This window comes from Acipenser ruthenus, chromosome 3 (assembly GCF_902713425.1).
Source record: "Acipenser ruthenus chromosome 3, fAciRut3.2 maternal haplotype, whole genome shotgun sequence".
Classification (NCBI taxonomy): domain Eukaryota; kingdom Metazoa; phylum Chordata; class Actinopteri; order Acipenseriformes; family Acipenseridae; genus Acipenser; species Acipenser ruthenus.
Genome location: NC_081191.1, coordinates 53,433,905 through 53,447,798, shown reverse-complemented (window position 1 = coordinate 53,447,798; position 13,894 = coordinate 53,433,905).

Below are 13,894 nucleotides of genomic sequence, written 5' to 3'. Positions count from 1 at the left end.
GCTGATAGTTAGGTTCAGTTGAAAATTAGCTGGCTGAACTGGGATGTCACTGCTGTAGTTGGCAGAGCTGTAGGGACCAGACTAAAATCTGGAAATCTGTAAATGAGAAAGAGCGACAGCTGCATTTTTATAAATGCCCGGTAGATGGCGTGCTTGGATTAGAAAATGATTTCATACTGAAATCCAACTGGTAAACTGGAATGACCTTTATGATAATATGAACTGTAGATTTGTTTTTGCACAAGAAAAATATTCATTTCTTTGATCAAAGATGACCCCATATATGTGCTGCTGCGACTGTTGGTTATATTTGGATTTTAGATGCTGTGATAGGTTTTCGGTTTCTAGTGAGCAAGTACTAGATTGTTGAACTGATTGTTAAAAAACCTCCAAATCTCTTAAATGAAGCATATGATAATAAAACCAGGTCGTGAGGTGCTGAAATGTAATCATCATAGAATATAGGCAGGCCGTTCCAATGCTGAATGAGAGCCGACCACATTTTTCTTTTCTAGCTTCTGATGAAATATGAATGTAGGAATCCAAGTTTTTTGCTGTTGATGAAAGAGCAAGTAATCGAGATATAAATGTCCGACCTTGGGGAAAATACGAATTACAAATGAAAATGGTCCAACGAGAGTGGTGCATGTTCCTTGATCTGAAAGTTCTGAATAGGGGAACGAATATAGTCGAGTTTAGAAACAGAGGGCTTGCTTAAAACATTCAGTGCCAGTATGATTCCTAGAAATTGCAGTGGCTAAACAGATAATTTCCAGTATTTGAGAACAGTAAAAATGGCAAACAAGGAGAGGTAAATGAATGGCTCTTAAAGATCCCATGCAGGAGAAGACCAACAGCTGGAATGGAGTGTAGTGTTGAAGGAACGGATATCACATAATACTGATGTTGGATTCCAGATAAGTAGGCTTTCATAGTGAAAAAGTCCTTGGTATGAACAATAAAAACTGAGAATCTAATCTTGATTGAAAGGGGTTGAAGAAATCAATTTTAGTTTGTTGAGAAAAGTGGTCCAGTTGGTGGTGTAGAATGATCTAGTTGAAGGGTGAGAGTCATGTATCCTGGGCTGAATCCAGGAGATTACAAAGGAGAGATTGAATAGATGATTTGATTGCAGAGCTTCCAGAGGCTTTGGATGAGCTGCAGACTTTATGATGGAATCTGGATATCTGTATCTGAGCTAATGCATCAGCCATGTTATTGTGAGTATCGGGGCAGTGGTGTCTTGAATAATAAAGGATTAGAAACTGAAATATGTATTAGACGACAGAGAAGTTGCATGACCAATGACAAAGAGGTCCGGTCGAGAGGGCTGAAGAGAGATAAATGATATAAATGTTGAGGCTTTTTTAGGGCAGATCGATACAAAGTGTGAGGTGGATCGTATCCCCGCAGGCGTTTGCTCTGAGGTTGCTGCAAGATGTAGATTTGCTGCAAAACCTGTTAATCTGATTGGGAACAGTTGATGAATGCATTATCCATTGTGTGGTAAGAGGCTGCTTTAAATTATATTAATAGTTCTTCTATGTCTTCTGGGAGTTCCACACATTAATTATTAGCCTCTTAAAGTAAAAATGTCAAACCAACCTACAGATAATTAAATTATTGGATTAGAAAATATAGGGCTTTCTTACACAATGATATGGATAGCTTAAACACACACCTTGTGGTGTCATACTACCCTCTAGTGGTTATGATTAAACATGCATGAGTCCACTTCATGAAGTGAGAGGGTAAACTTGCAAGAATGCGTTGCAAAGCATGAAACCAGGACAATTTCACCACAAGTAACATTTTTTCAAAACAAGCTGGGGATCCTGTGTTGAATGAGAATTGAATCAAATTAATGCCCTACCCATTATGATATTGTGTCTCAGTTACTGAAAGTAGCAATGGATCGCTGCAGCCAGGAGATTGTATGGAAACAGTGCAACGTGATGATTGACAGATCTACTGCCGATATGGGCATCGTTGAGAGCTGAATTAATGCTTGCTGTCTTTAGATGTTATAAAAGGGGAGAAAGACAGTCTGCGCTACTCGATCTTGTAACGCAGTCTGAGAGTAAAAATGTTGGCGGCTTGAACCAGCTGGGGGAGTACTGGATTGCAACAGGAAAGAAAATACCTTTTACGAACAGAGCTTTCAGGATTCTGTGAACGTGTCAATCTTAAAAAAGACGCGCTGGAAATGCATGCCAAGGAAGATTTCTCTAGGGGTCAGAATACTGGATACGGTAGCTGCATGATTGAGTACTGTACCATCGCAGCAGCTGATGTGGAAGGTCAGCGTTGAGCGGAGTCAAAGTTGGTAGGATAAAACAGGATACCGGGCAGATTTCTTTAGCCATTTCATCTGCTGGATTTGGATAGAGGGGACGCCATCATTAGAGATTTCCTGATTCTAGAAAGAAAATTGCTGCTGGTGAGTTTTTCAAAATAATCGATTTTGATGTGGGTCTGTAGTGATACATGAAACGAAAAAATGCAAGACAACTACATGTAGGTGGCTAAGGGTTAAACAGACAATATATAACTGATGGAAGATGATGATAGGGCGCAGGAGGCCTAGTTCCACCCCCCGAACCACACTTAATAGGTTAAAATGTACTATTAACTAAATGTCTGTATTCTGCAATGCTACACAATTCCATTCACTTTATTGGTTGATCAGTGTTACATTGAGAAGTGGCGTCTATGACAAACAGGACTATATATTCATTTGGTCCAGTTCTGCTGATTAGCAGGTGTGGATATTGCCTATTTTCAGTTTTACCCATGCTCAGTTATAATAGAAACCCCCCTTTCCTTCCACCACACTGACACAATACAAACCTGCCTGTTTAACCAAATCATATAACACTATGCTGTTAAGCTTGAGTTCAATATTAGGTATTACACTCTAGTGTTCCACTGATCTCTGTAACAGTAACAACATCATACTGTACATTTATTGACTATTCACTGAGCCTGTATCTTGACTCTTACTGCTGTTACCAGGGCCTTTTAAGTCACAGTATGCTCCATATTGGTGTTATTTCTTGGTAAAACAATCAAATAAGATGGTGAAGCATGTTCCAAAAGCTAAGGAATATCAACTAAATAATATCCCAGCTTGGTGACTTGTAAACATGTACAAAGTACATTACATCCCTTCAGCTCCACCCATGTTTCTCCTACAGTTGATCTACATCTGATAGCCAAATAACATTAGGGTTGACATTACTTCCAAAACCTTATCATTATAGCGCCAAAAATATGCATCGGGCTGGTTGTTGTTTATCGCCTTGGAGATGACCCAGTAATTACCTTTTGATGTCTTATTTCCGACATACAGTTGCAAAGGAAATTCTGTCTTGACCAATATGCATTGAACCATCAGGACACACATGCTCATTTATGTGGACAGAGCATAGAAGCTACAAATGAAGTATATGTTTATTTATGACAGTTACAAATGACACAGCATAAATCCATATATTACAGGGTTTATTCCTCGTAAGAACAATTCAGAAATAATGATCTGGAATCATTTACTGCCCTCTATACCTACCAAATAACTGAAAACTGAAAATGTACTACTATTACTGGAGCTACTGGAATGACCACAAAATAATTCTGGGTATTTTTTTTGTACAGCCATGAAATCCATAGCCAGAAACAGAACTGCCTGGGATCTTTAGTGAGAACAGCTCATTGACCAGACACCTGACACCACTGCAGCTGTTCAGAAGCTTAATGATAAAAATCAAAGCAGTACTTTTTACAGCAGAAGGATCACTGCCGAGATAGTTTGCAGAAAAAGCATTAACCTGCATTACCAAAAACAGGGTGGTTATTCAATGATTTTGTTACATAGCAAAAGTTCAAATGGAACCATCGTCTTGTGGTTTAGCAGAGCAAAAGAGTCTCATACAGAAACTCTTCATGTGACTGATCCTTACATCATTCAAATGTAGTATATTTGTAAGGGTTGACCCAGATGTCGCCCTTAATACGTTAGTTCCAAGCCAGGTTTTTTTGTGGATCCACGACCTAAGTCTGTAGAACCTAGTAAAGATATGGGGAGTGGCCCACACTGCTGCACTGCAAATGTCATTGACAGATGCACCCTGGAATAAAACCCACAAAGTTGCAATGTACAGTGAGCTTTTCTGGAGGGGCAAGTTGGGCAGCTCATAGGCAGTTCTGCATGTGTCTGTTAACCTCTACCTAGACAGGGCTTGACCATGGGACTACATCCCAGCGCAGACAACACATCGCCCAGACTGCCTCCAACTTTTTGTGCTGTCAACATAGCACACCAGACCCACACTGGGCAGAGTGTATGGAGCTGCAGCTCCCTGTCAGACTGGAAGGAGGTGGAAAGAACCTCCAAATCCACAGATTGGTTGACATGGAATGCTGAGATAGCATTCGTCAAAAGGCAGGATCGGTACGGAGTGTAACCCTTGTCCTGGCCTCTGTAAAAATTAAGCAGGTTCTCACTAAGGAGAAACCCTGCATCTCACTCAACCGATTTGCGAAGGTGATAGCAAACAAACACTCGCTTGAGCGATAACATTTGAGATTAGCTGAATATGTGGGCTCAAACAGAGGCTTCAAGAGTGAACCTAGCACCACGTTTAGGCGGCCAAAGCCACCTAACCACTACTAAAATGAAAGCTAAGCTCCTGGGGAGACTGAATCAATTTTGATATTGCAAGCTGAAATAGCTGCCAATTAGACCTTTAATGTAGAGGGGGATTCCTGTATTCAAAAATTGCAGTATACCTGCCATGGGACAGGTTGTGGGGTCAAAGCCCTTAGGCAAGCACCACGTCTGAAAACGGCTCACTTGTACCCATACAGGGAACGTGTGGACGCTGCTCTGGTATTCTGCAGAGTGTCAATAACCCTGTCGGAAAGCCCCAGACGGCTCAAATGTTGCCGTTCAGAGGCCAGATCCAAACCCGCAGGTAGTGATGTCAGGCAGGCTCCACATCTGGCCGCTCAGGAGCTGCATCAGAACGGAAAACCATAGTCTCCTGGGCCAGTAAGGAGTTATTCATAGCACCCTGGCCCGGTCCTGTCTGATTTTCTCCAGACACAGCAGGAGAATGGCGAGCGGTGGGAAGGTATAGAGCCTCTGCGTCGGCCACTTGTGTACAAAGGCATCTATCACCAGTGGGTCCCCGGCTCCTGTTATGGAGAACCAGCAGGAACAATGGGTCGATTCCTGGTAGGCAAAGATGTCTGTCTCTGTTCTCCCGAATCGTTGTCAAATGAGGCTAACCAAGTCTGGGTGAAGCCTCCATTCTGAGGCACTAGGAACTCCCCTTGAGAGGCATGTGCACTGGTCACAGGGAGAGGAGGTGATCGTGCGCCCAGAGCAACAGCTTGCGGGCTGCTCGATGGAGACTGGGGGACCTGAGCCTGCCCTGGTGGTTTATATAAAGCACCACCATAGCATTGTCTGTCCAGACAATCACGTGTCTCCCTTGAACCTCCTGTAAAAATTCTGCAAGGCTAGAAACACTGCCTCCAGCTCCAAAATATTGATATGGAGACCCTGTCACGGGGGGTTCCACTCCCTTTGTTCTCCCCTGCCATTCCATACAGCGCCCCAGCCGAGGCTGGACTCATCTGTGGTGATGCCTCCCTCTGGTGATGCTGCCTAAGTGCAGATGGGCAGGCTGTGTCCACCAAGAAAACGGCTTCAGTGACGAGACACTGTCACCAAGCCGCCACTGTTCAATGTGTGCTGAAAAAACCTGCTGTTGAGCCAGGCTTGGAGAGGTCATTGAAAAGCTTCAGACAAGCAGCCATTCTCTGCACCCTGTCGTCCGACAGAGTGTACAGAATGGACCTGGAGTCCAGGCACACTCCCAAATAGGAGGCTGTCCACCAACAGGCCCAACCGATGAAGGTGGTCTGTGGCGAGTTGCTCCTGGGCCTCTGCTTGTACTGGAGACTGAACACAACAAACCAGTCGTCCAGGTAATTGAGGACTGTGATGCCTCTGAGTCTCAGTGGGGTCAGAATAGCCTCTGTGCACTTCAAAAAGGCATGGGGAGCTAGAGAGAGGCCAAAAGACAAGACCCTGAACTTGTACACTGTTCCCTGAAGGTGAACCACAGGTACTTAAGTGCGCCGGTTTTTATATGGCCGATACGGAAATAGGCATCTTTGAGGTCCACCATGGTGAACCAATTGCCTGGCCTGAATGACTGCAACAGCTGTTGCATCATCACATTTTGAACCTCCTTCTGCTCAGAACAGGTTGACCTGCCTGAGGTTGAGGATTGGTCTGAGGCTACCATCCTGCTTGGGCATGGAGTTGAACCTGTTTTCCAGCTGGAGGGGGTGTACTATATGAATAGAACATGTTTGCAGCAGAGCTGCTACCTCCTGAGACACAACAGTGGTGTCCTGTGGGTCTGTGACTGATGCTGCAGTCACAACCCAAAAGGGAGGGGGACCATGCTTGAACTGCAGTGGGTAGCAGGTCTGAACGGCAGTAATCCTCCAGATGTCTGTGGTGCACTGACGGCAATACTCTAGATGGCTCACAGAGAAGGGGCCCTGGACCTGTGGCAGCAAACCCCTAGGGCCGCTGCTCACCTTGTGACTTGGCCTGAGGCTCTTGCCTCTGCGTCGGGAGGCGGTCTGGCTGCAGTCCGGTCTGGCTGGACTGATCAATGGCATAAGCTCCGCTGTTACAGGGAGAGCTTAACCACAGGGGATGCGCGATCTGACTCCACGTCCTCAGACGGGGACGGCAGCACCTAGAGACGCAGAACGCCTTGGAGAAATGCAAACAAAACTTGCAGGAAAGTGGTTTGCTAAAGACAGTAACTGGACTGTCAACAAGGCCAGTTGGTACTAGACAGGCAGGTTGGCTTTGCATGTGTCACAGGGATAAAACCCAGGCATTATGTAAATAGGCAGCAGTGTGGAGTAGTGGTTAGGGCTCTGGACCCTTGACCGGAGGGTCGTGGGTTCAATCCCAGGTGGGGGCAGACTGCTGCTGTACCCTTGAGCAAGGTACTTTACCTAGATTGCTCCAGTAAAAACCCAACTGTATAAATGGGTAATTGTATGTAAAAATAATGTAATTGTATGTAAAAATAATGTGATATCTTGTAACAATTGTAAGTCACCCTGGATAATGGCAAATGCTAAGAAATAAATAATAATAATAAAATAGCAAGCAATGTACAGTAAGAATGTACAGTTGCTGCCTCAGCTTGTGTTTGGTACCGATTCGGTGCCTGTAGCACAGGGTAGGTACATTAGTGCGCAGTGGGGGTTACACATCCCATGTACCCCCTCTGCCATTCTAGGCAACGTCTCAATCCAGGCTGGATGCGCCTGCTGAAGCAGCAACGCCGCTGTGTAACAGGGCTGGAGTCTGCAGCTCCTGTATAAAGTACGTACTGTGATAGGGCTGGTGCAGTATACAGTACTTGTAACAAAAACCTGCTGTCTCAGACAACACAAGCAGCAACGCCGCTGTACAGCGGAAGTCGAGACTCAGACCAGTCTGCTGGTCCTGGACCAGGGATGGTTTCACTGTTTTGTACCACAATATCACCTTTGAACCGAATCTGCATGGTGATGAACCGAGGTGGAACCAAGCAGACAGTAAAATGAACTGAGGGCCGGCTGGGCAGCAGCCTTCCTGGAACCTATAGGTTTTAGTTTTGTTTTTAAATTTTTCTCGCTCCTTGCTCACCCTCGTTTCTCCTGTTGAACACCCACTGCAGGCTTATATACAGGTGACCATCTCCTGATTAGCAACAATTTAAACAATTAATTAACTCTGGAGATGGTCACGTTCTGCACGAGGTTTTTAATGTGGATGGGGCTTCCCATCTGCGCTGCTAAACAAAACAATAACAAAACTCGGCTCTGCCGCTATATTTATAAACCATAACGATAATAATACAACAATAATCATAATAATAATTACAACAACTACAACAAAACAAATACAAAACAATAAACTGCAGAGGGGCAGAGGGGTACCCCATCTATAACTAAATAAACAATCTATTTAAACAGCAGGGCTTTGCCCTGCCCACTTTTCATGTGCAGGGCTTTCTACTGCCCTGCTACAGACCAACAGTTACTGCAGAAGCAATATATAGGGGTGTGGCAGGCTGGCTGAGCAGTGACGTCAGGCCAAATGCAGGAAGGGAAAACATGCAGGCGGATGTTATTGCTGGCGCTGTGTGTCGTTTATTAAATCAAAAAATAAATAAAAGGTTTTAACAGAAAGACTTGCTCACAGAGCGAAAATAAAAGTTTAAACAAAAACAGTTCTCGCACACAAAATCCAAATAAACAAATATGGTCTGGAGCTTCCAGCAGTTTTGTTTTTGCTTTTGGTTTCATTTTGTTTAGCTTTGCTTTCCTTCTCCTGTCTCTCTCTCACACACACAACACTCCTCCAAATAACCCACCCCGAGTGTAGAGAGCTTCAGGCTTTTATGGAGGTGACCATCTCCCAATTAGCAACAAATTAATCACTTAATTAAACTCAGGAGATGGTCACCTTCTGCACGAGGTTTTTAAATTAGTCCTGGCAGAGGACGAGCACCAATCTCGCCTCTGCCAAAACACGTTTTAAAAATAAAAACAAAACCAGTGGCGCTTCGCCGTCATATAAATACATAAATACAAAAACAAATAAATACAAAACAATAACGCAGAGGGGCGGAGGGGGAGACCCTGTTCTCAAAATAAGCAAATCATAACTGTACAGGACTCCTTGCCCTGATACATATCCTCCCCCTTGTGCAACGCACACTTGGCCCCAAAGGCACCTCCCCCCTCAGTCTTAAAGTCCCGGAAGAGGGGAAGCCAGGTGTCCATGGTTGGGGCCATGGCAGGATGTCCTCCTCCTACCCAAACAGCACTAGCGTCCCGGTGGGCCGCGCACAGGCCAGCTCCTCCGGCCAAAGAAATCTCACCTTCTCTGTGGCCAGCAGTTCCGTTTTCTGGGTCACTTGCCACACTATCTCCTGCCGCGAAAGTGTGGCTGGGGGAGCTGGTCTCCTGACCTCCGCCCCCCTTCTTCATGGCCGGCAGTTCCCCTCCGTGGGGCTCCGGCCACCCAATTTCCAGCAGCGAAACTGCTGCGGGGGGTGCTGGTCTCCTTACCTCCCCCTCTTCTTCGTGGCCAGCAGCTCCCCTCCGTGGGGCTCTGGCCACAGTGTTTCCTGCCGAATGGCAGGACTGGTAGCGGCCCCAGGCGAAGAGGAGCCGGCGACGACCCCAGATGAAGCAGGACCCTCGGCGACCCCAGGCGAAGCAGGACCCTCGGCGACCCCAGGCGAAGCAGTACAGGCAGCAACCCTAGGAGAAACAGAGTCGGCGACGACCCCAGGTGACAGCAGCAGCGGCAGGCCCTCGGGAGGCGACGGCAGCAGCGGCGGACCCTCGGGAGGTGACGGCAGCAGCGGTGGAACCTCGGGAGGTGAACTCGGGAGGGGAGCCCCTGGCCATGGAGGCGGCAGCGGGAGCTCCACTTCTCCCTCGTATCCTGTAACTGTAAATGCGGAGCAGCAGGCAGGCCCCAAGCGATGCGGAGCAGCAGGCAGCCCCAGGCGATGCTGAGCAGCAGGCAGCCCCAGGCGATCCACATGTGGCATCCCTGAGCAGAGCGGGCGTGGCATCCCTGAGCGGAGCGAGGCAGGCATCCCTGGGCGGTGTGAGGCAGGCATCCCTGGGCGGTGTGAGGCAGGCATCCCTGAGCGGAGCGAGGCAGGCATCCCTGGGCGGTGTGAGGCAGGCATCCCTGGGCGGTGTGAGGCAGGCATCCCTGAGCGGAGCGAGGCAGGCATCCCTGGGTGGTGCGAGGCAGGCATCCCTGGGTGGTGCGAGGCAGGCATCCTTGTGCGATGCAAGGCAGGCATCCCCAGACGGTGCAAGGCAGGCATCCCCGGGCGATGCACGACAGGACAGAGGCTGTCCCTCGGAAGGCAATGGCGGTAGCGGACCCTCGGGAGGCGACGGTGGCAGCGGAGACAGGACCAGCGGTGGTGCTGGGGTTGACCTTCTTCTCAGCTGCTGCAAACCGGTGGTTTTCCCCCTTGCTCTGCTCAGCAGCCTATGCAAGGGCGGCTGTGGATTGCCAGCCTCCTGTTCCGGTCCGTCCTGTCGCGGTGGGAGAGGCAGCTCCTGCTCTTCTCCCTCGGGTAGTGGTGGAAGCAGAGGCAGCTCCTGCTGCTCTACTCCTGGCGAAGGCAGCAGGGGCTCCTCCCCTTCTGGCTGCGAAGGCGGCAGGGGCTCCTCCCCTTCTGGCTGAGAAGGCGGCAGGGGCTCCTCCCCTTCTGGCTGCAGTGGGGGAACCAGCAGGCATGCTCCCTCTGCTGGTGACGGCGATGGAGGCGGAACCAGCAGGTACTCTCCCTCTGCTGGTGGAGGTGGGAGCAGCCAGTTGTCCTCCCATGACGGTGGAGGTGGAACCAGTAGGTACTCTCCCTCTGCTGGTGGAGGTGGGAGCGATACACAGTCCTCCCAAGGTAGAGGAGGTGGCACCAGCAGGTATTCTCCCTCTGCTGGTGGAGGTGGGAGCGACAAACAGTCCTCCCAGGGCGGTGAAGGTGGAACCAGCAGGTATTCTCCCTCTGCTGACGGATACCTGGGCTGTGGACGTTCGGCCTTCCCCCTCTTGGGCTGTGGACGCACCGACTCCCCCCTCTTAGGCTGTGGACGTCCGGGCTCCTCCCTCTCAGGCGCAGAACGTTCGGGCTCCTCCCACTCAGGCGCAGGACATTCAGGCTCCTCCCTCTTGGGTGCTGGAGATGGCCGGGTCTGGTCTACTGCCCAGAACCACTCTGCAGTGTCCCCCACCAGACCCTGGTTCCATGTTCATATTTAGGGTCTCCATAGGGGCAGTCCTCCCGGACGTGCCCAAACTCTCTACAGGCGCCGCACATAGGAGCCCCCTCCTTCCTCCACTGCTCCTGTTCAGCTGCCCAGTCCGGGGGTCCAAATTGAGTGGGGACCCGGGACGACCACCTCTTGCACAGCTGTTCTGGCTGCTGCCGCTTCTGCTGCCTCCTTCCCATTTTCTTCCTCCTCCAAAAACAATCACAATAAAAAAATAAATAAACTGCAGTACCCTGTCTGGCCTGAGTCTTCTGAAGGCGCTGTATCCCACGATGGACACCACGTGTGAGACCACGTGACGTCAGGCCAGATGAGGAAGGGAAAACATGCAGGCTGATGTTATTGCTGGCATTGTGCGCTGTTTATTAAATCAAAAAAAGGTTTAAACAAAAACAATTGCTCACAGAGCAAAATAAAAAGGTAAACAAAAACAGGTCTCGCACACAAAATCCAAACAAACAAATATGGTCTGGAGCTTCCAGCAGTTTTGTTTTTGCTTTCAGTTTCGTTTTGTTTAGCTTTGCTTTCCTTCTCCCGTCTCTCTCACACACACAGCACTCCTCCGAATAACCCATCCCGAGTGCAGAGAGCTTCAGGCTTTTATGGAGGTGACCATCTCCCGATTAGCAACAAATTAATCACTTAATTAAACTCAGGAGATGGTCACCTTCTGCACAAGGTTTTTAAATTATTCCTGGCAGAGGACGAGCACCAATCTCGCCTCTGCCAGAACATGTTTTAAAAATAAAAACAAAACAACAACAAAACCAGCAGCGCTTCGCCGTCATATAAATACAAAAACAAATAAATACAAAACAATAACTTGCACAGGGGCAGAGGGGGAGACCCCGTTCTCAAAATAAACAAATCATAACTGTACAGGGCTCCTTGCCCTGTTATGAGGGGTGTCCACTTATATAGCTTCAGGCAAAACAATACAGCCCTAAGACTGGGGAATGCCTACTGTCAGAGCCGTGACAGCCTTTGCAATGGTACTGCAAGCAGAGTCCAAGGCGGCACAAAACACTACGGGAAAGATTGCAAGCAATTAGACCCGACGCAGAGCTAGCCTAGCAACTGCATTGTGAATTGGAGTAGTAACCTCGTTCGATGTACAGTGTACCGGCGGGAATGGGAGCAGGTCTGGACCCACAGTTACCACGGGAGCGATCTATAGGGATGCCCACCTACAGTGCTCTCAACAGTCCGAAAACTAAGGAAGTCTTCACAATAATTATGCGAGCAGAATTAATGTGGCAATGAGATAGATGCAGGTCTCAGTCCAACATGTTCGTATTTCTGTGATAAAAACATACCGAGAAACAGTTTTTTGTCACACAGAAAACACTAGATGCTGTTAATTATGTATAATTTTCATAATAAAAAACTACATTTTTATTTTCAACTTCAAATGAAGCTAGCAGCCTCAGAGAGAACACAAGTAGCCGACTTAAGGTTGTTCGATCCTGGGGAAAGGGCGACGGAGCCGCCGGCTTTACTTGGGGCACAAAGCCGCTGTGGGACTAACAAAAACCACAGCTGAGTGCACAATACGTGTAAATGGCAATTATTATTATTATTATTATTATTTATTTCTTAGCAGACGCCCTTATCCAGGGCGACTTACAATTGTTACAAGATATCACATTATACATTATTTCACATTATACAGATATCACATTATTAGTAATCACTATTACTATAATCACGTAAATATAAATCACATTAACAGTGTAATTACACAAGCGAATAAGCAGATAAGTTCGTAGTCTCTCTTGTCTCAGGTCGGATGAACGGAAAAATGATATTGGGATCTGTGCATGCAGTCTATTTATGCCCTCAGGGCGCGCATGACTGTGTCACATGCGCTGATGAGCAGTCTTTGTTATATCTATTTAGGTTACAGGGTCTTTAAGGATAAATACCTATGAGGTAAAGGTTACATTTTTTACTTGATAGGGAACTGTGGGTTTCTACAGTCAATAATAGTGGGGTTCAACAATACATTGTTACATTTTAAGAAGCAATTATTGCAGTTCGCTCCTAACAATTTCTAATATTTTAAGTGTACAATCCAAGTACATTCCTCTTTAAATTAATAGTAGTTGAGAATAAGTATCATGGTACCTGATTATTATGTCCAAACTGAAAGGAAAGCGCTGCCCAGCATCAGATTCAGAGGTTTTGTTACGTCTGACACCTCCTGGTGTAGGGCCTGTCATGGCCGCAACTGTCTCTGTCTCAGGACAAACCTATTTCTGTGGCTGCGCTGGTGTCTGAACTGGAGAAACTCTGCAATGGCCATACAGCAGATCTCACGGCTGGTTTTAGGAGCTACCTGGCTGCAGTACAAATATCTTTGGATGCCTTAAAGGAAACTGTTAATTCCTAGACAGCACATGAACGACCTGGAGGTTTCTGCCACTGTCACCGGAGATGGGACAATGCTTGTCCGTTTACACCACTAGCAGACCAAGGAGCTGATTTTAAGCCTGGCTAGAGAGTGGGACTTGCTCAGTTTTTGGGGTCACAAGATTTTCATCTTTTCTGATCTCAGCGCTGACCTCACCAGACGACGTGCTACCTTTAAAACCATCAAAGGCAAACTGTACAAAGATGGAATTAAATTTGGCCTGCTTCATCTTGCTCGACTTCGCTTTACCATCGGGGGCAAGCAGATGCTGTTCAATTCCCCTATTGAAGCAGAGACCTCAGATTAAACTTTGTAGTTCTCCAACCAGACTGAGCTAAATTAGTTTGTAGACTTCTGACAAAATAATTGTTTCGGATTTTTTCCAGTGTTATGGCTTTTAAAACGCTGTGAATGTAGAAGCCGTTAGGCAACTTTCACGCGATTTGATTGGCTCTTGTAATGCTTTATTTGCATATCTCCCTACAACCTATATATATATACATATATATATATATATATATATATATATATATATATATATATATATATATATATATATATATATATAGTATATTCTTTTTTTTT